This window comes from Mytilus californianus, unplaced genomic scaffold, assembly GCF_021869535.1.
Source record: "Mytilus californianus isolate M0D057914Y unplaced genomic scaffold, xbMytCali1.0.p SCAF_4, whole genome shotgun sequence".
NCBI classification, from domain to species: domain Eukaryota; kingdom Metazoa; phylum Mollusca; class Bivalvia; order Mytilida; family Mytilidae; genus Mytilus; species Mytilus californianus.
In genome coordinates this window covers 31,280,331-31,307,590 of record NW_026262690.1, presented here as the reverse complement: position 1 = coordinate 31,307,590, position 27,260 = coordinate 31,280,331, and the positions used below count along the sequence as shown (strand labels likewise).

The 27,260-nt window shown below is 33.6% G+C and overlaps 1 protein-coding gene across 3 annotated transcripts in view; it reads right to left on the bottom strand.

The window, feature by feature from the left end:
- Positions 1-12,857, bottom strand: part of LOC127737877 (NFX1-type zinc finger-containing protein 1-like) — a 32,697-nt gene extending 19,840 nt beyond the window's left edge. For all 3 annotated transcript variants that reach the window (XM_052248823.1, XM_052248824.1, XM_052248825.1), the window contains exon 1: positions 12,794-12,857. The gene's annotated coding sequence lies outside the window, so the exon portion shown is untranslated. The remainder of the gene's footprint in view (positions 1-12,793) is intronic.
- Positions 12,858-27,260: the final 14,403 nt, after the last annotated feature.

Sequence of the window (27,260 nt, the reverse complement as noted above, 5' to 3'; positions counted from 1 at the left end):
ATAAAAACTTGTCCAAGTTTGTCCTATATTTCAAATTAGTTGATAACATGTAACATACTAATTGCCTATATATAGTAAGAATTCGGGTATGTAAAATAATGATATGCCGTGTTATTGCCAATGAGGCTATATACCAAAGACTAAATGACAAGCATGTAAATAAGTATAAGTTACAATATGGCCTTCAATTATAGCCAAAGTAATATCGTATCGTTGACTATAAAAGGTTCAAGGATAACACAATATGAAACCAATCAAAAGAGAAAACAAATTGTCCGATAACAAATAAAATCAAACAAAAAAACTGCAGCAGACATAAAACATCCACAACCATATTAAAATACAGACTCCTGACAGGTTCATAAAGAATTTAACAGGTTTAAACATATTTGAGAGCGATATACCTTCTCCCTAACCGAAGACAATTTTCAGTAGAGCAATCTATAAATATCAGGTTGATGCTAGACTCATTAGCGAAGGTTATTAAGAACAACAACGACCAACAAAATGACAAGAGAAAATAGTACTAGTCTACGAAAACTGAATGCTAATTCAAGGTCCTGTTTCTTCTAATAAATAGACCATGTATTTGCAGACTGAAATATAACGGATTCAGAGTAAAGAAATGGAAAAACACAAATGCGTGCAGTGCAAAAATGAACGTATCGACAGGGTGCAGAACCAAAAGTGTTCAAACCTGGATAGCAATATTAATATGTTAAGTTCTTTAACGTATAAACATAAAAATTATTGTAAGTACCGATACAGACAATATTCAAAGATCGAACTGAAATATTCCACAAGGTCATGTGACTATTAAGAGTGATTGCAAAGGACTAAGAAACAATGTTTTTTTTTGTCGTCTGCGAAAAAGTCACTGAAAAGAGAATAAGGCGTGCCGTTTCTGACGTCGGTGGTATCCACGATTATTAAATTGTGTAATTAAGTTAATATGAGTAGATCCGTTAATGGCAAGTCAACGAGTTTTGTGATGCAGTTTTATAATTCATAAAAATATCACAAAAATATTGGACTTTTTGATCGACAACATATTTGTTGGGTGGATTGATATTTCATTAGACGGTATTCCAATGCCTATTAATTGTGCATCCCTTCTTAAAGACTTGATTTAATGTTCATATGAAGCAGAATTCCTACAGAACCTTCTCAAAGATAAAAAGAAAAAAAATACATCTTCCAAGGTTTTTTTCTCACTTTTAGATATATTGATGATGTACTGTTACTCAATAACCCACATTTCAGTAAGTGGTTGCATCTCATCTATCCAAGTGAATTTGAGATTAAGGATACTACCGAAACAAGAAGGTATTTTACACAAGTTTAACGGACATCATCAAGCATTGGTTGAACGATACGATATGTCTATCTTACCTCACTAGCGATATGTATTTGCGGTCTCAGATCTTTAAATACCCGAATAAAATCGTCTAATCTCTTAATTTACAGATTTCGTCCTATTCTCGATTGTGTCTTACTCCCGATTGACTGAGTGGGGATTAGCATGGATGTAGATGCATGGATAGCATGAGACGTTTGTCGTATTGACGCACCCGATCTCGCTCCTTTCGATTCCCTCTGTTTGTTTATTTTTTCCTTGATTTGTATCTTCTTAATGGATTGATTGCTTCGCATCACGGTGCGGAGCTATTAAAAAAGAGGGACGAAAGATACCAGAGGGACAGTCAAACTCATAGATCGAAAACAAACTGACAACGCCATGGCCAAAAATAAAAAGACAAACAGACAAATAATATTACAGATGACACAACATAGAAAACTAAAGACTAAGCAACACGAATCCCACCAAAAACTGGGGGTGATCTCAGGTGCTACGGAAGGGTAAGCAGAGCCTGCTCCACATGTGGCACCCGTCGTGTTGCTTATGTTATTACAAATCCGGTACATAGTCTTATTCGGTAAGTCACATTCGTGAAAAAGAAAGGGTATTGTAGTTACGACATTAGGAACATATCCGATATCATCTGTGAAACGGTTATTCCATAACGGTCAACCAACTCGTGATGGCGTCCGTAAAATTTACGAAGGGATGATTTCAAATTCACCATTTGGAACTCTTGGTTTAATAGTTTCCTTGTGAGCAGCAATCCTCTATCAAGGAAATCATGATAGGAAACACAAGCCCGGGAATATCGTATCAATTGGGAGATATATACTCCGTATGCAGGCGCTGCTGGAATATTGCTACATAGAATTGGAAAGTTCACAATTGGGAAGCTGAAATCATCTCTTTTGTCGCAAAGTTTTGTTTTCAACCGACCCTCATTGTCAATTTCTAGATGTAAGTCAAGATATGAGGCAGACTTAACTGTATCTGTAGTATCCTTTATCTCTAGTTCGATGGGATAGATTCGTTCAACATAGTCACCAAATTTTGTATTATTTAGTGAAAGAACATCATCTATATAGCGGAACGTAGAGTTAAAAGATATTGCTAACTTCTTAACTTTCTTCCTAAGAAGTTCCTGTATTAGTTTCAGTCGATATACACGCCATCTTGAAAAAATTACTTATCACATATAGATTCTGATTGGTTGCTTTATGATGCGGCTGAGATACAGCAACAGTTATTGGCTTAAATGAGATAAAGTATTACAGACTTTTCTCGTCTCAGGATAAAATATCAAATGCCGGAAAATTAACTATGTGTATTTCAGTTCCGATCAACTGTCATTAATTCATGTTCGTTTTATTATGCATATATTGCACACTGAAATTCAATATTGAGATATCAATAATTAATACGTGTTTATTTGTTTTGATAGTCTGAAATATGCACGATTTGTTTTGCTAAACAATGTTTCTATACAATGTTTACAAAAATGCATTATCTGTATTTTATAACTTCTGCAAATCTAGGCACACCTCCAGAGAGGTACACCTCCAGAGTCGTGTCTATTTGTAAATGTTTTAATTTTCAACTAGTAAAGTGAACAAAATTTTAAAAGCATGGGTGTATAATGCACACTCTTAAAGTAGAACACCATCATTTTCATTGAAACTAAATATTTATTGCTGTTTACAATTATATGCTATTGCTTCGCATTGCAAGCTTTATGGTAAATCAACAACCACATGCACTCATATTACCTTAAATTGGGATACAGCGAAGCAGTCCACAGCTTTTTAGAAAGCTCAAACTTGTGAAATTTTAAGGTTCATGTGGACCCTTGGACTAAAATGGCTGCATGTTCACCTCAAAATTTACTCTGAGTACAGACAAACCTGAGTATCTGGATAAATTTTAAGGCATAACTAATCTAGATAAATGAAATTCAAATACATTTTCTCTTTAAGAAAATTAAGAACTTAACTGGATTTTGCCGTGCACTTTTTTTTCATTCCTCCAGAAGGTGCCAAAATAAACAAAGTTAGGAAAGAGGTTTGAGAACTTCCCTTCAGGTAATAATTGAAGTGAACTGTATTGATTGACATGGACAATAGAGAAACAATAGATACCTAACAATAATTGGTGATTTAAACTGTGTACCTGAGTGGACCATATCAAGTGTTTGTTTATTTTATCATCTTCTGCAGGGACAAAAAAGAATTGCACAGCAAAATCCAGTTAAGTTTTAAATTTTCTTAAACATAAAATGCATTTGAATTTTATTTATCTAGGGCATGCTATGCCTTAAAACTTTTCCAGATGAACAGGTTAGTCTGTACTCGGAGTAAATTTTGAGGTCAAAACGCAGCCATTTTAGCCAAAGGGTCCACATGAACCTTAACATCAGTAAACTTCTATTGCCTCTTATTTATTAGGATTCAATATGGCTCATCTCATTTCCACTTTGATTGTTTACATCGTCTCCTCTCTCTCTCTCTCTCTCTCTCTCTCTCTCTCTCTCTCTATATATATATATATATATATAAGTCTGAAAATTACACCCAACAGTGTTAGAATTAGACTTTTATGCTGACAAATTTTTGTCCCTCAACGGGATTCGAACTCACACCTTTGATACACTACAGCACCAATCGCTTAGCCTCATGTCCAGCGCTCTAGACCACACGACCACATCCGCTATATAAAAATATAACTTCAATAGTCGTAGTGTTACCTTGTCACGTAAGGCGAATCTAGAGATAGACATAAGACATGTGTTTTAAGCGTGTGAAGATGTTATATTATTATTTAATACCCAATGTATTTGTTATTTGTCAGCAATCTAACTCAACAATTTTTATATACCGTATGGGATATATATATATATATATACAAGTCTTTAAAGATTTGCACAACGGTACTTATATAAGATGGTAATATACGAAGATGATGTTATAACATGTTGATAAAATCGTGTTGACAAATATTTCGGCTTAACAAATAGCCCTCGTCAGTGTCAATAATTTTAACAATACTAATTGTATGTGTAAAATAGCTCAATAATACAGGTTAGTTTTGGTCTATTGATTTAATCCCAAATCTTGTACATCATAATATAAAACAAAACTCGATACTCAATAGACGTGACTGTGTATATGTACATCCCAAAATGAGTGTAAAATAAAACTGCTAGCATTTCTTATTGATGCCGTTTGGATGATTTATATAGTTCCTTTATTCAAAAGATTTCACGAAACTGCCGCTGGGCATCACTCCAGTGAATGTTCTGTTCAATCACTAGAATTTTCATGCGGTTAAAGTCAGCAAGCTTATGACCCGACTGTCTGAAATGCTAACTAACTGGGAGAAGTGGCTTCTTAGAGATATCACTCCTATGACCATTGATGCGTTTGTGGAAAGGCTGCTTTGACTCACCAACATATTGGAGGCCACAAACCGAACATTCTAGAATGTAAATAACATTCATACTTTTGCAGGCTACATTGCAAAATATCTTATAGTTATTTTCGATTGCCTTACTGTGAAAAGTTGATGAGTGATGCATCTGTAAGCAGCATTTGCAGCGTTTTTCATCACACGAACGACATTCTCCAGAAGTACTTCTATGATCAGATACTTCAGCCCGCAATAGCAGGTTCCGCAGACTATTGGGTTGCCTAAAAGCTATCATGGGGGGTTCGGGAAAAATCTTGGATAATTTGAAATTCTTTTTAACTGTTTTCCAATGCTCACGAATGACACCGAAGCTGTTTTTGAGAGATGGGTGGTAAGTAAGAACGCATGGAGTTCTTCTAATTTTCTTTTTATCTCTGTTTTCTAACAGTTTACTCCTTGGAATAGTTTCCGCTTTCTGAAAACTTTTTTGAATAATTCTGTAGCCCCTTCTCTTCAAGCGGGTTTCGAGTGGCCGGGTGTTACCTTTCCTCGTCAGTTTATTCCATCTTCATGCCCTATATATCATGTACTGTGTTACGACTCTAGATAAAACTGACAAGGAAAGGTAACCGAAAACTTGATTTTAGTCGAGCCTAGGTGGTCGATTGGTCTAGCGCGTCGGGCATAGTGCAAGGCGATTTGGTGCCACGATATCTCAGTAGCATGAGTTCGAATCTCGGCCAGGGAAGAACAAAAAATTTGCTTCCGCAAATTTACAGATCTAACATTGTTGGGCTGTTATTTAGAAGAATTATATATATATATAGATATATATATATATATATATATATATATATATATTGTTTTCAATTTAGACTTGTATATCTAACATTATTGGGCTGTTGTTTAGACGAAATGTATATATAAAAAAATCATATGGCCTTCCAAATACCGTTTTGATTCCTAACATCACTGAAGAGACATTAATTGTCGAAATCCGGATATGGTGTACTAATTTTTGCACCTTTTTTTTGCGGTATACCATCTTTTCCGCAAGTTTATTGTTTTCTGTTTGGTATTAAATTAATAGTTAAGATCCAAGTTGTTACATCTGGTGATCCGTTTATTTGGCAATCGCCAATGGCAGTCAGCAGGGTTTAAGAACATCCGTTGTTCGACCTGCTAGTCAAATGCGTTTTGTTAAAACATACTTTTTTACTTTTTTGGTCTTTTGGAAAATGTTGTTTGTGCTGTAATTAGACCCCTCTACCAAGAAATTTGTTTTGCATGCACACGTATAAAAATTACAGTTTTTATCCAACGCAATCATAGGTTTGAACGTTGTTTTCAATTTAGACTTGTTTGTATTTTTTCGTTTGTGCTTGTATTATATTTGCCTTCGGGTTTATATGATCCGTTCATCCTATTTCGACTCTTCCAAATTCAAGAGTCTATCCTAAATTGAGGTAAATTATATGGCCTTCCAAATATCGTTTCGATTCCTAACATCACTGAAGAGACACATAAATTGTCCAAATCCGGATATGGTGTACTAATTTTTGCACCTTTTGTTTGCGGTATTCCATCTTTTCCGCAAGTTTATTGTTTTCTGTTTGGTATTAAATTGATAGTTAAGATCCATGCTGTTACATCTAATGATTTGTTTATTTGGCAATCGCAAATGGCAGTCAACAGGGTTTAAGAACATCCGTTGTTCGACCTGCTAGTCAAATGCGTTTTGTTATAATATACTTTTTCACTTTTTTGGTCTTTTGGAAAATGTTGTTTGTGCTGTAATTAGACCCCTCTACTAAGAAATTTGTTTTGCATGCACACGTATAAAAATTGCAGTTTTTATCCAACGCAATCATAGGTTTGAACGTTGTTTTCAATTTAGACTTGTTTATATTTTTCGTTTGGGCTTGTATTATATTTGCCTTCGGGTTTATATGATCCGTTCATCCTATTTCGACCCTTCCAAATTCAAGAGTCTATCCTAAATTGAGGTAAATTGTATGGCCTTCCAAATACCGTTTCGATTCCTAACATCACTTAAGAGACATTAATTGTCGAAATCCGGATATGGTGTACTAATTTTTGCACCTTTTTTTTTGCGGTATACCATCTTTTCCGCAAGTTTATTGTTTTCTGTTTGGTATTAAATTAATAGTTAGGATCCATGTTGTTACATCTGGTGATCCGTTTATTTGGCAATCGCCAATGGCAGTCAGCAGGGTTTAAGAACATCCGTTGTTCGACCTGCTAGTCAAATACGTTTTGTTAAAATATACTTTTTCACTTTTTTGGTCTTTTGGAAAATGTTGTTTGCGCTGTAATTATATCCTCTACCAAGACATTTGTTTTGCATGCACACGTATAAAAATTGCGGTTTTTATTCAACGCAATCATAGGTTTGAACGTTGTTATCAATTTATATACAAGTTTGCAATGTTACAAGTAAGAGTTAGTCATTATATTAATTTATATTCTATATATCAGAGTTATTTTGAGGAATGGGATATTATTTTTTTTTATTATAACAAGGGATAAAGTTTTACTTAAGTCACGGTACGTAAGAATGTTATTCTTGACTTTTGTTCTTTATTCCAGTTTCAATTTTTCTTTCACTTTTTTAAAGATTTACAGAGATGTAAGCCTTTTTACACTACTTTTCTATGTTAAATAAACAGTATATGGGAATTTTTATATTTCTTAGCATGATACTTTCCCAAGACTAATAAAAATAATTTTTTTTGTCAGATAATAAGATAATATTAGTAATTACAATATTGCTTTTTTTAAACCATATCCAATGTTTGGTTTAGCAGAAGAATATTGTAATTTACCATGTCTAAATTAGAGGCAACATTAGTTTACCAATGTTCAAGTTTCAAAAATCAATCAAAAAAATACAATCGTGTTGTTTTCATTTTTTCTAGCTCCAATAGGATCCTAAATCTCAAGTTAACTGGGATATATGAGATGCAAGTACGTGTGTCATTGAGTCATCATCAAAATATTATTACTAAATGTAAATGTTCGTAAGCAAAAAACGATAAAAGAGTAAGCGGTGTGTAACCGAAATTCTATATTTTATAGAAAATATAATATAAAATATTTTTAAAGCATATGTATTGTACCCAAAACGTCAATAGTGCAGTAGGGAATTGTCTACCGCCAAAAAGATATGAAGGATGAATCTTACTTAAACAAACTAGTAAGACTGAATGATGGATATTGGATTTTCCGACATTTCCTACATACCCCCGTTGATTTTCTATACGGCTTGATAAACACAATATTGATTAATTCGATCAGATCAACTGACGTTTATGTGTTTTGGTAACAAAGTTCTTGCATTCATTTTTTACCATCATTGATCAAATCACTTTATACAATCAGAGTATTTGTCTATAGAATAGAAAATTTTCCATTATGTTATGTGGGTAGGAGATACATAACAATAAGACATGTTGACCATAGTGAAAGTTTCAAATTTATATCTACAAATAAAAATTTATACTGTATATATATGTACCAACTAACAGTAGAAAAACATTATGTTATCAAAGACACACACAGTCATTTGTTGGAAAACTATAATACAAAAATGAAATCCACGTTTGTTTAACTTTCTTTACCACCTATGACTGTCTTTAATTATAAGGATCTTGGATTAATTTTCATCAAATTTGATTGACAAGGAAACGTACGCGATTCCACTAAAACATTCAGACGCATTGCAGAAAATCTGTCATTATATTCTTTATTTCTTATAAAACCAAGTTAATGGTACAAAGAAAGACATTTTTACATATAATTACATACAGATTCTGTCCGATACGACGATGTAAGCGTGGAAGGTAAATGTTCACCTACATGTGTATTGTTTATACAAATTTCAGCCCGAGAATTTATTTATATGATTACAAACACTATTGAAGAATTCAAGCTGTGATCATACATTTATTTGAGAGTTCAAATTAAAAATAAATGCATTGCAAAACCAAGAGAACATTTGGAATAGTCCCCAGAAAATGTTACAGATGTACAATGTTCATCATTAAACTTTATTTCTTAAGACCAAAGTATGTTGAAATATGTGTCTAGCTGATGTTGATGCATGAAATTGAAATCAAAACGAAAAAAACACATTTCATACAAAAGAATAGATTAAAACTGATTATGAAGATAATGCTGATGATTTATTCAAAATACACATGTAGTGATGAACACGCAATTCTCAAACCTTAAAATGCAAAAACGGTGTACAAAAGGGGTGTAGAAAGATAAAAAGATCACAAATATAATTATGTCTGTTCTGCCTTGAAGAAAAGAAGAAAAAAGATTGAAATTAGTCTTTCAAGGACAATTAACGATTTGTCCATGTTGGCTTATTTGTAGATAATTTTTTGTTGAACACTTTTATTATCGAAAGATTCTCTCTGTCAACTATAGTTACCTAAAACCTAAAAAAAAAATGCAAAAAGGGTAAACATCATCATTTGAAGGCAATAACTCCTATAATGGGTCAATTGACGATTTCTGCCAAGTTGACTTATTTGTTGATCGTATTGTTCTGGTCATTTTTAGTGTTTTAAAATTTTCCTCTATCTGTTAACGTTTTCAAGATAATAACCAAAAACTGCGAAATTTGAAATAAAATACATTTCATGGGCAATAATTCCAAAACAGATTGTCTAATTTATCTGAAAATTCGGCAACAATTATACCTTTTTGAGATATACGCCAACTACTGCATTTTACCCTCCATGTTCTATTTTTAGCAACAGCGGCCATGTTTGTCGATGGATCAAATCCCCGGATATAATTTTGAAATAAGTTACAATAAGAAACTTTCAGGTGAAGTTGAGCAACATTTGGGACGTTCGTTTCAGAGGAGAAGATTTTTTAAATAGTTTACGACAACAACGGACGCTAAGTGATGGCAAGAGCTCACATCAAATCGTTAGTGATATTTTCCACTTTTCTGCAACTAGGGCGACATTCTGTGCATATCTATCATACGATTTAACAAAAAAATTACCATGCAAATGTCACTGTTGGCTCTACAAATCATTAATATCCATTTGAATGATTCCTTTTCAAAAAGAATGGACATCGATTTAAACAAAATAGTCTTTTCTTTTTGTTCAAAATTGCATTACGTTTTTGCCAGGATAATCTTGATTGAATAAGAATTTATACTTTTATTTTCTTTCTTTTTTTTTTGTATTTCAAACTGGTTTAAAACCGATAAAACATGCAAATTATTGATTGATTTCATGATGCCTTATTTGTTATAAAGTCATGATTACAACACTAAATAACTGATTGTACTGCAGCTATGAGAAAATAATCATATATAAGATATCGGAATTTGTCAAGAATGCGGATAAAGGTGAATACACCGTCACATAGTCATGGTCTTATGGTATTTATATAACTGATTACGTTGAACTCAAGTATTGATAGATTATAGTTAATATTGTCTCTCAAATAGTACATTAATGCACATCTGTATTTTTTGTTGTTTAATCATTATGGCTATATGTATTTAATTTTAAATCCAGTTTTTAAGAGTTTGTTATCTCATGCCTGAAATTGCCGGTGTTAGTACTTATAATATTACATATCTGGAAAACAAAATTGAGACAATATATATCCTAATGGTTTTACACTATACGTTTATATTCATAAGCATATGCTATACCAAATATACCGTTCAATGATATACAGCTGACCAAGATATCATTTTATATATGTATAAAACGTCTAAATAATAGTCAATCATCTTTTTTACGAGGGCGTTGTATCGGTATGAAAAATGATACTGTCACACAATAGATAGTTTAAGTATATACGTTTAAAAAGTGTACAATAACAAAACTTGCAACGAAGAAAGTTGATTATATACAAATATCAATAGATATTTCGAAAAACAGATATCCTTCTTCAGTATGAACAGCCTGATGTAAAAAGGCGTAAATCTAGTATGCTGATTGCAAAAATCTTGAAGGCAAATGAAAAACCATACAACGATTGTAGAAATGTGAGACTTGTATAATTCTAGAATCTGTAAGTTCATGCAAATGAAGTTTTTACAATATTACAATATTAGACTCGGCGTATGTATACATGCATCCAAAGGAATCAACACATCCAGATGCTGTGGTTGACATTCCACAATTTGAACTTCGCTGAAATTAATTGATTTCATTTCGTGTCAAAGTTTTTAACTTTTTATCCAAAATCTATTTGAGACGAAGAATAGGTAAATTGTGGTGTTAGCACTATATTACCCTTGGATATCCGATGTATAATATCAGTCTTAGAGTTGTCATCATATTTAGACATATATAATAAATACATATTGATGTGACTGCATGGTAAGTCCACGTATTTATCGTCCTTCACGACTGACATGCCACCATACATTATGAACTATATTATAAACCTAGGTGGAGCTGACGAGGAAAGTAATCACTCGACTAACGAAAGCTATATGGTATAGTCTAGTTGGCCTAGTGGTCTAGGTGGTTGGACACAGTGCAGGCGGAATTGCCCCGATGTTTCAAAAGCATGGATTCAAATCCCGCTGAGGGAAAGACAAAAGTTCGCAAATTTGCAGATCTAACATTGCTTGGATATATATATTTATTCTTCTTGCTGGTGAATGAATATGACCTTGACAACGAAATAATTATTTTATCAAGCCATGTCAATTTGGAAAGATTGAGCAGTGGTATTACAGAAATATTTATTGATGGAACTTTCAAGTGATGTCCTTAATATTTTTTATTCCCATACAGGGATGCAAAATGGTAACTATATATCCCTTATTAATGCACTTTGGTCAGTAAATTAAAAGATTACAATTGTTACCGTATTATGTGGAACTTAATCTGTAGTCAGCACGCTTTGAATCCAACATCACTTCACAAGCAATGTGCAACGTTTAAATTAATGAATTCCATTCATCTAAACTAGAGTGCTGTCGTTTTTATCTCGCACACAACTAGTTGCGAAAAGATCAAACAGTTGGAAATAACAGCTGGGCTCAGAAGAGATTTCAATGAGAAGTCAAGTGAAACTGACAAATGGTTATCTCAGTTTTTCGGCCTGCCACACAGATGAAATAGAGGATTGCTTTGCGGAGGAAATTATGACTGAGGCACAATCTGATGGAAAGTGTGTTGCTTTATTTGCACAATCTGAACATTTACATTTCTATGGATGTTATAAAGAAAATCTAAGCAACAACAAACGTCAAAATCAGATCTCTTGAAATGCCATCATCCGTAAGAAAACAGGAAAAAATCATCTTTGTTCTTTAAAAGTACAAGATGTATGGTAGAGGCGACACTACATGTTTTAGAAGTATAGTGTATTATAAGTGTAGCTTACAAATAATACACCATAACGGACTTGTACATATATATTTCAAATTGCATTCTTTGTATTTAAAGAGTGCTAATTGACGTGTGATATTCATACAAAACGTATCCTGCTCGAAATACTACTTCCACCTCCCCGCTGTGAGCAGGAAGTAGATAACAGATGAAGGGGTATTTTCTGTAATAGTATCAATAAATTCTATATTAATTATGTTTCTCATGAGTTGTGTTTACCTATAAATTGGTGCAAATGTATAATTATTACGCGAATGGAGATAAAAACCCGATTTGTTTTATCATTGGACCGTTGTGTTACAATACAGGCTGTCACACAAATGATAATTAGTCCTTTGTATAAAGTTATGTTCCAATACAATTATTTCGCTATTATAAAACAGAACAATTCTTTATTTGATTGCTCGCAGTGTTTGCATGTTGTACTCCATTGGACTTCAGTGTTCGTCAATGAAATTGTTGAGAATCAATTTACATTTCATAATGGTAAAATATATCAAACTTGTTTCTATTATTATTTATATGATATAATTATTATTATTATAATTATTATTATTATCATTATAATAATTATAACTGGCTATTGTTATACATATATACATTAATTCCTTCTTACCTTTCAAGTTGCACATTCGTTGTTGTGACGTATGCATTAGTCATCAATTACCGTGGTTTAAATACAGGTAATCGATTTTCTGAAAACTGGCTAAATTACAAGTTGGTAGGATAGTACTGATACAAATAAAATGTGTTGATACTTGAAGATAAAATTTATTATTATTAGCACATGTTTACAATTAACTCCTCGTCCAATCAAATTGTTTGAATTTACCTTCTAAGTTTCAAACATAGTTGAATATTTTCGCATTGATACTTAAAACTAATTTAATAAGTGTGTCTATCAGGTATCAACAATTGATAGTCCGGGTGCATTTAAAACAACTTCTTGCTTCACAATACTTACAAAACACTACATGGAAAACTAAAGACTGAGCAACACGAACCCCACCCAAGAACGGGGGAATACCCGGTGCTCTGGGAGGGTGAGCAGGTACTGCTCCACATGTGGTAGTCTTCTAGGTGCTGATGGTAATAACAAATACGGTTATAAGTTTAATCTAGTGATGCCACAATCAAAGAAAAAAGGACGGGATTGTGCTCATGAAGAAAAAGGGACGTTGTTCTTCTTACGACAGTTGTAACATATTCGTGGCAATCTGTGACACCGATATTCAACATTCAAAGGATTGACTTCAACTTTATCACTAGCAACCCTTCGTTCAAACTTCATTGTAAGCAGCAACTCTTTATCAAGGAAATTATGATAGGAAACGCAAGCTCTGGGATATCGTATCAGCAGTATATACTCTATATGCAAGTGCTGTTGCAATTTGCTACATAGAAATGAAAAGTTAACAATTGGAAAGCTGAAATCACCTCCCTTTTGTCGTAAAGTGTTGTTCTCAACCGACGCTCATTGTCAATTTCTTTATGTAAGTCAAGATATGAGGCAGACTAAACTGTATCTCTGTGGAATCTTTTATTTCAACTTCGATTGGATAGATGCGTTCAACTAAGTCACCGAACTTTGAACTATCAAGTGAATGAACAGATGAATGAATGAATATTTTATTGCATAATGTTACAGCAAAATAGCATAATATATATAGTGACAATAATTAAAATAAACAGAGAACAACATAATAAAGTCATAGCAAGCACAGACATACAACTGGTATGCAATTATAATTTGTATTCTTAACTAGTTTCAAGTAGTTAGTAACTTAGTGAGAGGACATCATTTACATAGTGGAACGTGAAGTTAAAGAGAGATGCTAGCTTCTTTTCATTCTACCCTGAAAAACTCCTATATGAAGTCTTCTATTAAACTTACAATTAAAATAAAAGTAATCAGTTGAACATTTAAAGGGAAAAAGAATGCTGAAATGATAAATTATGATACCACAAATTACATTTTATCAAACGTAAATTGATCTTTTAAAAGATGTTAATATTTTTGCCATGGAAATGATACTGGAAGACTGTAACGTTCCTTGTATATAGTTAACCGCTTCAGCTTTAAGTTGATACAACGTAATTGTTGTTATCGATAACTTTCATTCATTCTGTATGAAGAGCCAAACATGACAGAAAGAGCTAACAAATAATAAAGTAACATTATGTAACTGACATGTGTTTTTCTGAATTTATTATGAAAATTATTATAAAATAACAAAAATACCGAGGAAAAAAATGAAAATTCAAAACGGAAAGTCCCTTAACAAATGGCAAAATCAAAAGCTCAAACACCTCAAAAGAATGGAAAACAACTGTCATATTGCTGACTTGGTTCGGGCATTTCCTTATGTAGAAAATGGTGGAATAAACCTGGTTTCATTGTTAGCAAAACCTCCCACTTGTTTGACAGTTGCGTAAAATTCAATTTTTTGACAACAATGTGTGAGCAGAACAAATAAAGGCAACAGTAGTATATCGCTGAACAACAGAAACACTGAACTGCAACAAGACATAATAGGTAAAAATGTAAAAAATTGGGAATATACATCCACTGAACCAAGGATTATTTACTTCATTGATATGTAGATTCTCCAACGGATTACCTTTGGATTTACTTGGATAACATCACAATGTATATATATATTTCGTCTTAGATTTAGCATAACAATGTTAGATCTGAAAATATGCGTTAAAAAATGTCTGTTCTTCCCTCATTGGGATCCGAACTCCTGATTCTGTTACATCGTGGCAACACCACCTGCACTGTGTTCGGCGCCCTAAACAACTGGGCAAACTAGACTATATGAAAATATAGCTTTCGTTAGTCGAGTGTGCCTTTCCTCGTCGGTTTTATCAAGGGTTGTAACACAGAGTATGATGTATTGTGGCAGGTAAATGGTTTACCTTGCAAATCTGCTTTGTTTGTCTGTCGTAAAGGATGATTATTTACTTATCGTGCAGTCACGTCAATTGAATTATATATGTCTAAATACGTGACAACTTTACGACAGAGGTTTTCCATCGGATAACCGATGGTTAATACATGGCTAATTTCACTTCTTATATATACTTCGTCTTAAATTTAGCCTCTGTTAGATCTGCAAATTTGCGAAAGAACATTTTTGTTCTTACCTCAGTTGGATTTGATGCTTCTGTTACATTGTTTCAACATTGCATGCACTGCTTAGTGCGCCCTATATCACCCGGCCATCTATTGTATATAAAATATAGGTTTTATTAGTCGAGTAGTGCCTTTCTTCGGCTTGTGTGGCAAGTAGATGGTATACCTTGCAGATCAGTTGTGTTTTTCTTGTCACAAAGTATCGTAAATTTATTTATCATGCATTCACATGTATATAGATCTATATATAATTGTGTTTTCTTTTGCAAGTTTTTCTTGACATTTGATTTGATTTGCTTTGTCTTTATTCTTTTCTTTATTATCAAATCTCTTAATTGGTTTACATAAGAACTCAAGCGATTGAAATTTTACTCTCATAATAAGGGTAATCCCTTGAAACCGGGAGATAAAGGCAGCGCTGTTATCGTCATGGACATATGTGATTATTTAGGAGACAGAACGCCAACTTTCTTATGAAGATTTTATAAGAAATTAGACTGCAACCCAACTCCTGAAGTCACAAAAAAAAGTTACCACAGACTTGAAAATCAGATGTGAACAGGATCATATAGATGCAGACAAATTTGAATTCATAACACCTGGAAAAACAAAAATGTTTCTATTTTCTGCCCAAACCAAAATAGACAAAGTCCATTATCCAGGTAGACCAATAGTTTCTACCAGTGACCACCCTACAGACAAGATATCAGAATTTATTAACTTTCATTAAAGACCACCTGAAACAATCCTTGTATCGCTAGATGTAACCTCTCCCTATACTTACATCCCCATGAAGATGATATTTAAGCCTGTAGAGAAGTCTGGAACTCTCGCAGCACCTTACACCCACCAACTGAATGTTTAGTCCAGCTTCTAACCTTTGGTATTAAAATGAAATAACTTCACATTCAATGGTGAACATTATCTCCAGGTTGACGGAACAGCAATGGGAACAAAGATGGCCCCGTCATATGCCAATATTTTATGGACAAATTAGAACAGCCAATTTTCAATACTTCTCTTTCTCAACCTCTCTCTTGGTTTCGATTCATCGACAAATTGACATGCAGTGGGATAATACTGAACAAAAACTTAATGTGTTCATTCAACATGCCAACGGCGCCCATCCCTCAATAACATTCATCTATAAAATCTCTGCCTCTAAGATCACATTTCTTGACATTGCAACACAAGTGAAGAATGGAATCATATCTACAAATCTGTATTGAATTGAAAGGGGAAAAAAAGAGAAGAAAACGATAACCAAAAACCTATATTCGAAAAAACTAAGATTGATCAACACAAACCAAAACAAAAACCTAAGAAGTTGAAGTCACGTGAGAAGCGTCTTCTTCATGAATCCAAACCGAACTTTACCTTAACGGGAAGTTCAGAGTGAAGATTGCAAATACTCGTCGTAAGTACGCGATTAAGGACATACGATACAGTTATGATACCACGGTGACTTTTTGACGAAAGTTTGCATACAAGCTATGTTTTACCTAGTCAATTCAAATATGTAATAAAAAATATACCTTCATGTGCTACTTTTAGAGATAAATTTGGTCGAAATTTTAGACATTTACTGGAAATTTCGGTTACTTGGACATTTCTATCCTATGGAAAGACATACTTAACTTTTTTGTTTCAAAGGATAAATGCAAGCGGATTTTTGTAAAAGCATCTGGAATATCTACTCTACATAAATGTGCTTTGAATTTGTGTAACAATTCTTTGGAAATTTTTCATTTTTATCACATTTTCAAGATTTTAGTCAAAGAACGGCATTTTTCTACCGAATTAGACTTATTACCGGGTTTGTACTAACATGAGCAACACGACGGGTGCCACATGTGGAGCAGGATCTGCTTACCCTTCCGGAGCACTTGAGATCACGTGAGAAGGTCTTCTTCATGAATCCAAACCGAACTTTACCTTAACGGGAAGTTCAGAGTGAAGATTGCAAATACTCGTCGTAAGTACGCGATTAAGGGCATACGATATAGTTTTGATCCCACGGTGAATTTTTGACGAAAGTTTGCAAACAAGCTATTTTTTTCCTAGTCAATTCAAATATGTAACAAAAAATATACTCTCATTTGCTACTTTTAGAGATACATTGGATCGAAATTTTAGACATTAACTGGAAATTTCGGTTACTTGGACATTTCTATCCTTTAGAAAGACATACTTAACTTTTTTGTTTCAAAAGATAAACGAAGCGGATTTTTGTAAAAGCATCTTGAATATCTTTCTACATAAATGTGCTTTGAATTTATGTAACAATTCTTTGGAAATTTTTCATTTTTATCACATTTTCAAGACTTTGGTCTAAGAACGGCATTTTCCTACCGAATTAGACTTATTACCGGGTTTGTACTAACATGAGCAACACGAAGGGTGCCACATGTGGAGCAGGATCTGCTTACCCTTCCGGAGCACTTGAGATCACGTGAGAAGGTCATCTTCATGAATCCAAACCGAACTTTACCTTAACGGGAAGTTCAGAGTGAAGATTGCAAATACTCGTCGTAACTACGCGATTAAGGACATACGATACAGTTTTGATCCCACGGTGAATTTTTGACAAAAGTTTGCATACAAGCTATTTTTTACCTAGTCAATTCAAATATGTAATAAAAAATATACCTTCATGTGCTACTTTTAGAGATAAATTGGGTCGAAATTTTAGACATTTACTGGAAATTTCGGTTACTTGGACATTTCTATCCTTTGTAAAGAAATACTTAACTTTTTTGTTTCAAAGGATAAACGCAAGCGGATTTTTGTAAAAGCATCTGGAATATCTACTCTACATAAATGTGCTTTGAATTTGTGTAACAATTCTTTGGAAATTTTTCATTTTTATCACATTTTCAAGATTTTAGTCAAAGAACCGCATTTCCTACCGAATTAGACTTATTACCGGGTTTGTACTAACATGAGCACCACGACGGGTGCCACATGTGGAGCAGGATCTGCTTACCCTTCCGGAGCACCTGAGATCACCCCTAGTTTTTGGAGGGTTCGTGTTGCTCAGTCGTTAGTTTTCCATGTTGTGTTTGTGTACTATTGTTTTTCTGTTTGTCTTTTTCTTTTTAAGCCATGGCGTTGTTGGTTTGTTTTCGACTTGTGAGTTTGAATGTCCCTTTGGTATCTTTCGCCCCTCCTTTACAACCACTGGGTCGATGTCTCTGCTGATGGACATTTTGTCCCCGAGGACATCATCCGCCTAGTAGCCTTACACGCATGAATTTACGAAGATCAAACAGAATACTGGCTCGGACGTCGCCCAGTATAAAAATGTCTGAAACAGACGTCACCATGGACACGGTGTCGTCTGATATGGTAGGTGCCCCCTCATCAACAGACATGACAAATATCCCTAACATGACACATTCAGATCATCATACTAATAACAACGGCAATAATCTACGTACGCAGCCGTGTTCAGTTATTCTACAAGACATTTTGGATTTTGATGACTCTGAACAACACTGTCTAATTTCGAAATGTGAAGTCACAGGCTGCAAAACCTGTGGAATTTTTATAACAGATCCTCAATTCACTAGCAATTTAACCAAAAAGTCTTATTTTACCAGAAGCTACGATGATCTGAATTGTAAATCAACTAATGTCGTCTACGGATTAGAGTGTAACCTTTGCGGATTGGTATACGTCGGTGAAACGAAAGGAAGGCTAAATAAACGCCATAGATCAGACATCAACAACAGTGCTATCGACATTGTTTACCAGTATTTTAACCAGCCTGATCATTCAATCGTTTCTATGCAATTTGGCATCATCGAAATAATATAGTACCACAGGACTAACAATCCTCATCTTGCAACACCTCTCCGTAGACAGAAAGAAGACTACTGGATTCGACTATTGGGAACTGCGACACCATATGGTTGCAATGACAAAATTGATGGTATAGGTATTCTATCTAGTCCTTCCTGTAGCTCGGTGAATGCGATGAACATTTTCAACTCTACTTCTCGGCGTAGACGCAGTCATGGTCATCGTCTTTATACATCACCTATTCTCCATGATGTCTCTATTAATGACCTGCTGTCATTTATACAAAAGCCGTTAGGTATTCATCACATTCGCACGAAGCTTTATTCATTACCCTTTTCATTCTCGGTACAATTTATGTTTGGAAACCACTGTTACAAACCCTCATTCAAACCAATACAAACTTACAGCTATCATTTCGGATATTGCAAGTCACAGACTTTTCAAACCAGTTCGCATTGGAAAAGATGAAAAAGAGAAAAGATCCTTTCTTAAACTTTCCTTTGTCAACAAAGATGCATCAACTTGAGCAATATCCTTCATTATAAATTAGTTCACTCGAAAATACCTCCCTATTTTAAAGATCAGTCTGTACCTATCATTTCTTATACCTATACCAAACCAATTGCAACTAAAATTTTCAATTACAAACACGTGTTGCAGGATCTCAATATTGACGAGTTCAAGTCTAAACCTCCTGATTGCGCATGTGCTAGTTCCCCATTCATATATAATCTAGCTGGCCACGTTATTACTGGTGACCTAAACATTGTCAATAACACTTCTCTGCGAAATGTGTTATCCAAAGGCCCGAATTTTCGTGAGCCTAAATCCGTCAATTGGAAACACAACTTCAAAATACTGATGGATTCAGTCGTGGATTATGCCAGGCAATGGGTTAAACGCGAGAAAGAAGGTCGTTAATACAAATCAGAATTAAGAAACTGAATGGGTCTATTAAAACCCATGTTACATCAATCTTTAAAGACCCAAATGTTGCTAAACACTTGTCCTACCTCCATGACAAATATGTTGTTGTCCCCGCAGATAAAGCCCCAAACAACATCGTTTTTGTGTGTAAATCACATTACATAAACTGCTTGATAAATGAATTAGATATTGACAATTCATTTGGAAACTCAACATATACCCCCACGACACTTACTAAAGAGGAAATCCTGGATAATCATAGGTCTGTTCTATGTTCCTTTGGAATTTCAACCAAAGATGAAGAACTGGATCTTCCATCACTGTATTGGATACCTAAACTACATAAGTGTCCTTACAAACAACAGTATATTGATAGGTCTTCCAAGTGCTCCACGAAACCTCTTTCTAAATAATTATTAACATCAATTTTATCAGCAATCAAAGCCGGGCTTCAAAGTTATTGTGAAACTACCTATTCAAGAGGTGGCGTGAATCAGATGTGGATACTAAAAAATTCCAAAGGTCTTTTAGAGTACGTACAATCTAAGACTCTTTCATCTTCAAATAGTATTAAAACATTTGACTTTCCTACACTTTACACAAGTATTCCCCATTCCAAACTAAAAGACAAATTGAAAGAGTTGGTCCTGCTTTGTTTCATAAAAAAGAATGACCAACGTAGATACAAGTATCTGGTCTTAAGGAGGGATAAATCCTACTTTGTAAAAAATCACTCTGATTCTAATAAAAAAATTTCTGAAACTGACATTATCAAGATGCTTGAATTCTTGATTGACAATATATTTGTTACGTTTGGAGGACGTGTTTTTCAACAAACAATCGGCATTCCCATGGGAATCAACTGTGCCCCTCTTCTTGCCGACTTGTTCCTTTATTCATATGAGGCTTACTTCATACAGGAACTTCTTAGGAAGAAAGAAAAGAAGTTAGCAGTATCCTTTAACTTTACTTTCCTCTATTTAGATGATGTTCTCTCACTAAATAATTCAAAATTTGGTGACTATGTTGAACGCATCTATCCCATCGAACTTGAGATAAAGGATACAACAGATACAGTTAAGTCTGCCTCATATCTTGACTTACATCTAGAAATTGACAATGAGGGTCGGTTGAAAACAAAACTTTATGACAAAAGAGATGATTTCAGCTTCCCAATTGTGAACTTTCAATTTTTATGTAGCAACGTTCCAGCAGCGCCTGAATACGGAGTATATATCTCCCAGTTGATACGATACTCCAAGGCTTGTATTTCCTATCATGATTTCCTTGATAGAGAGTTGCTGCTCACAAGGAAGCTATTAAACCAAGAGTTCCAAATGGTGAAGTTGAAATCATCCTTCGTAAATTTAACGGACGCCATCACGAGTTGGTTGACCGTTACATAATATCCGTTTCACAGATGATAGCGGATATGTTCCTAATGTCGTAACTACAATCACGTCCCCTTTTCCGAATGTGACCTACCGAATTAGACTTATTACCGGGTTTGAACTAACATGAGCAACACGAAGGGTGCCACATGTGGAGCAGGATCTGCATACCCTTCCGGAGCTCCTGAGATCACTCCCAGTTTTTGGTGGGGTTCGTGTTGCTCAGTCTTTAGTTTTATATGTTGTGTTTTGTGTACTATTGTTTGTCTGTTTGTCTTTTTCTTTTTTAGCCATGGCGTTGTCGGTTTGTTTTCGACTTGTGAGTTTGAATGTCCCTTTGGTATCTTTCGCCCCTCTTTTGCTGTAATTTTATCTAATTTAAAAAAATTTCATCGGTGAAATGTTCATGAAAATTGGCACAAATAATCTTAATACATAATCAAGCCAAATGTCATTTTTAAAAAGAGGGGTCCATGAACTCGTTTTCAGCTTAAATCAGTCTGAATGATAAAAATCAGTCGAAAATGCATCTTTTCCAAATATGTCACAGTTTGAATAGAATTTTACGTTAGCAACGTCATTACCTCCCCTGTAACTGTATCGTATGCCCTTAAAGCACTTTTACGTTGATTAAGTTCTCTACATCGGTAATCAGTATTATTATTTGTTTCAAAAGGTCAAACATTTAATAATATTTGTATAGAGAATTTTAATACTCTTGCATCAATTCGGGTAAAATAAGAGTCGTACTAAACGGCTAATGAACATTATATAAGTAATTGTTTATTCATCTAAAGATGGTTTAAAATACATGAAATACTGAAAATGAATTTATCATACTTTCACAAAACTTGTAGGTTAATCATCAAAAATGTTCGTCTATATGCAAGTTTCACAATTTTTTAACATTAAGCTTAAACTGTAGAAGCCTAGCTATGTGTTTTTCTAAGGTTTCTTGGCAAACCAAATCTTCTTGTATACAGAAAATTGTTATCTTTCAAAACGAAGCTGAATTCAATCTAGGTGCACTCCATGACAGGCATATATAAAAAGATTTATATAACGTTATAATCCTCATTTATTAAAAAAAAACCAATAGATGTAGGAAGATGTGGTATGAGTGCCAATGAGACAACTCTCCATCCAAGTTACAATTGATAAAAGTAAACCATTATAGGTCAAGGTACGGCCTTCAACACGGAGCATTGGCTCACACCGAACAGCAAGCTATAAAGGGCCCCAAAAAATTACTAGTGTAAAACCATTCAAACGGAAAAACCAACGGTCTAATCTAAATAAAAACGAGAAACGAGAAACACGTATGAACTACATAAACAGACGACAACTACTGTAATAAGATTCCTGACTTAGGACAGGTGCAAAAATTTGCAGCGGGATTAATCGTTTTAATGGTACCAAACCTTCTCCCTTTTCTGAAACAATATTATAACATCACAACATAGAAAAACACACTATAAAATATCAATTTGAAGGCTTAACTCAATCAAAAAACGTAAATTAACACACAATGAACGAATAAATTTGACCTGTGACACCTGAATGCAAATACACAGTTAATAAAAAATTACAAGGAATAAATAATTAAAGTCAAAAGTAAATAAACAGGTTTAAATAAAGTTAAAGTATGATATCACTGTGAAATGTCAAACATTTTTTAGAAAATCATCACTTTTGAAGAAACCTACGTCATATTATACACAGGTAAATGAAAATAATTTTGTTGTTAAGTATACTTCTTCTTCTGTGTGTATAAAATCTTCCGTTTAGGAATACCAAGAAATTTCTTTAATATCAATAAAACTAATCTAACACTTGGTACATATGGGGTGAATATCAACAATAAAACTATACAATTAGTGCTAGATAAAACTTCCTGTACAGGTCCAAGAACAGCATCTAAGGAAAAATGAAATAATTTTGATGTTCATAGTACGAAGAAGTGAAAATTTGTAGTAATACCAAATAATCAAAGCTGGTATATAGACAAGATCCATGTTAACATTAAATAACAAAAAAGCATTACAAATAGTATCAACAGGTCAAATTAAAAAGAAAGTACGATTTGAGAGTACTCGCAGTTGCTGACAGATAGTTAAAAGCCAAAACAATTAATAATAAAAAATCATGCATCAGAGACTAAAATCAACTAAAATACATCCCAGGGATTTAGTATTTTAATGTCATGAACAGTCAAAGAAGACATGACTTGTGCAATGCCAAAAATAAATGTATCGACAGGTAGTAGGATAGTTAGGAGTGACTTCTTTATAGATAAAAATGAACGTGTGTGTGTCTCTATACATCCCGTTTGAAAAGAAAATACAAATTTAGTTATGTTTTAATTTGCTAATGACAAAATCGATATTAGTGCCAATGTAAACTATATTCAGAGATCTAATTACAACATTGGTACGATAACCCTTACTAATAAGTTTGTTTAAAGGTTCGATGAGTTTACACGGATCACATAATGATTTCCGCGCTTTAAGTACAAAAGAACAAAGACAGACAACAACGTAGACAAATGAAAAAGAAGGAACAGACAAGGAAAAGGTCAACAAACCACTACAAATCAAACTAAAAATACAGCAACACAAATAACACATAAAATAGGGGTGACCTTGTGACTACTAGTGTCTTTTATAATATGCAAAACAATGTATGTGTATAGATGTTTTGTTCATGGTCGTTTGCTGCATGAAAGCTTAAGATAAACTATATCTTTTTATGTTGTTTGGCTATTCCCTTAATGCTGTTTTCGTACTTCATGTCCAAATTGTGTTAGTAATTGATATCTCTACATGTAACCGAATTCGGATATATTTTTTTAAAACATTTAAATACGTTTTGTTACAAAAAAATGTCCCTTTTCACGATCACTCCTTTAGTAAACTGTAATTTTCTAAGGAATCATCTATAGTTTTTATATCAACACTAATATGTAAAACATTTCTCAACTGAGAAGTCACTTAATCATTTATAGATAAAAATAAGATGTGGTATGATTGCCAATAAGACAACTCTCCACCAAATGACATAGAAGTTAATAATTATAGGTCATACTACGGCCTTCAACAACGAGCAAAAATACATTTCGCATATTCAGCTATGAAAGGCCCCGAAATTACAAATGTAAAACAATTCAAACGAGAAAACGAGAAAACTAACGGCCTGATTTATGTATAAAACAATGAACGAAAAACAGATATGATATACAGCAACAAACGACAGCCACTGAATTTCTGGCTCCTAACTTGGGACAAGCACATACAGAATGTTGCGAAGTTAAACTAGTTTGCTGGCGCCAACAAACCCGCCCTCCTTCTAACCTGGGACAGTGGTGTAACAGAACAACATTAGAACGAACTATAAAAATCAGTTGAAAAGAGCTTAACTCATCAGATCGATACAAAGCAGAAAATCATCTAACAAAAACACAGACCGGACGTTGCAGGGTATTTATACATACCCTCAACAAAAAAGACACCTATTAAATATGTGACATTACTAGCAGTTACTAACAACTAGTTCAAAGCCAATAGCAACTAATAAAAAAATCATGCATCTAAGACTATGTTTATTTCTTAAATCAGAGGTTCTATCTACACTAAGTTTTAAGTATGAAGTTACATACCTGTATATCCAGTTCTTAAACTTATACTCAAATAATACTCCAAATATTTTGTAGATAGCTTTATAGCATCTTCATACAAATTAGTTAAAATTATTTCCTGTTTTCTAGTTGTTTGGGGTTTTGTTTTGGTTTTTTTTCTGGCTTTTGTTTCATTTTTATCTTTCGAATACTTCTAAAACCTTATAGATTTATACTTTAAACATTTCTTAATTGTTTGGATTTTTTCCTTCGTTGAATGTTTCAACTTAAGGTTTTTGATTGCCCCCTGATATCTTCTCCTCTTTTTTATTTGATATTTTTCTAGATGTAGACAACTCATGACAATCCAAAACATTGGAAACCTCTTTCAGAACAGAAATATGAAATCTAGAAATATGTCAGCTGTACGTTTTGAATACAAATACCAAAGATATTTTGCTTTCCATTTTCTAGTTTATGTGTTGCAAGTATCTTTATATAATTATAAATAAAAAGCAATCTAGAAAAATATATCAAAGATTACATTATGGAAATATTTATTATTAATTCAATTTTCTGAGTCATTATCTATAATTGATACGAAAAATGTGTTCCATTCATGTCGTATTTAAACGATGATACAAGCATCAAAGGTATGTGGTTTAAGTCAATACTGTAAACGTATATTAATGATTGATAAAAAATTCCCTTTATATATAATTCTCATTATAAATAATATGAATCTGCTCGTCAATATATTTATATTGATTCATATTTATTTTTAAAGTATCAAAGTGTGCTTTGATCTCATTATTGATGGACGAAGATGAAGACAGCAGTTTGATTTATAACAATAACGACTAATTACGTGACAGAGACTAGTCTGATTTTAAACGACTAAAAGGTCTTGTATTGTTTAGAATTATAGGCAGTTCGTTTATATTTCTGACATTATTTACTAGCTACTTTTTATAATGATTCAATTCAGAACAATGTGAATAGATAAACAAAATGTAAAAATAAAAAGTATATTCTTTTAAAAAGATATCCGACTCTTTCAGATTAGAGCATATGTTCAAAACCCATAATTTTTATGACTTTTTGATCATATTAAATCTCCTTTAATTTGACGACTAAAGTCAGACAATTCTGAAAATTGAGCACATTGTTCTTGAAAATAGGTACAAATACACCGTTACTCAACTTTTTCACAGACAAGTACCTAAGAAATTGACAGTGGCTCGTATAATGGACGGATGCCGATGGGAGATGATCTATAATACATCTTTACGTCTAAACATGTGACAACTTTACGACAGACATTCTCCATCGGATAACACGTGGTTTTACAGGGCTAACACCATAATATTATATATAATTCGTCTCAAATTTAGCCCAACAATGTTAGATCTTCAAATTTGCGTTAGCAAATTTTTGTTCTTCCCTCAGCGGGATTCGAATCATTGCTACTGTGACATCGTGGCAACACCGCCTGCACCGTGTCCAGCGTCCTAGACCACTCGACCACCTAGGCTACATAAAAATATAGCTTTCAGTGGTCGATGTAATGCCTTTCCTCGTCGGCTTTATCTAGGGTTATAACACAGTACATGATGTATAGTGGCAAGTAGATGGTGTACCTTTCAGATCAGCTATTTTGTCTGTCGTAAAGGATGATAATGTCAATTACCATGCCGCCACATCTAAATTTGAGACGAATTATATATATATATATCAATAAAAAAGTCCAATATTGCCGGATCATGTATAATAATATTATTTAATACTCACAAGTACTTTCATGTTTTTACAACAATCTTCAGGTAAAAGGCGAAAAGTTGTAACTATGAGACGGTAGTTAAGTACGTAACGTCATTATGCAATTACAAAAGGGAGATAACTGGTAAAAGCGTTGCTATTGAAAACCTAATGCGTATTTAAATTTGGCTTGCATTTGGTTATATTTGGCTTTATGGACCTCTTGATTTCACAGTCTACATTTACTTTATAGAACGGGGAAATTTTAAAAAGCCCTCTACCGAAACGATCTTAATGTTCGCTAAGAGGGATTTTCCTCAGTATAGTGCGGCTGTCTGATGTGCTGCATTTTTATTGATAGATAGATTTTTCCATACTCAAGACTTTTAACAATTCGATATTACATACGTTTTTTTTAAGTATAATATTTTTACCTAGAAATATACATCTA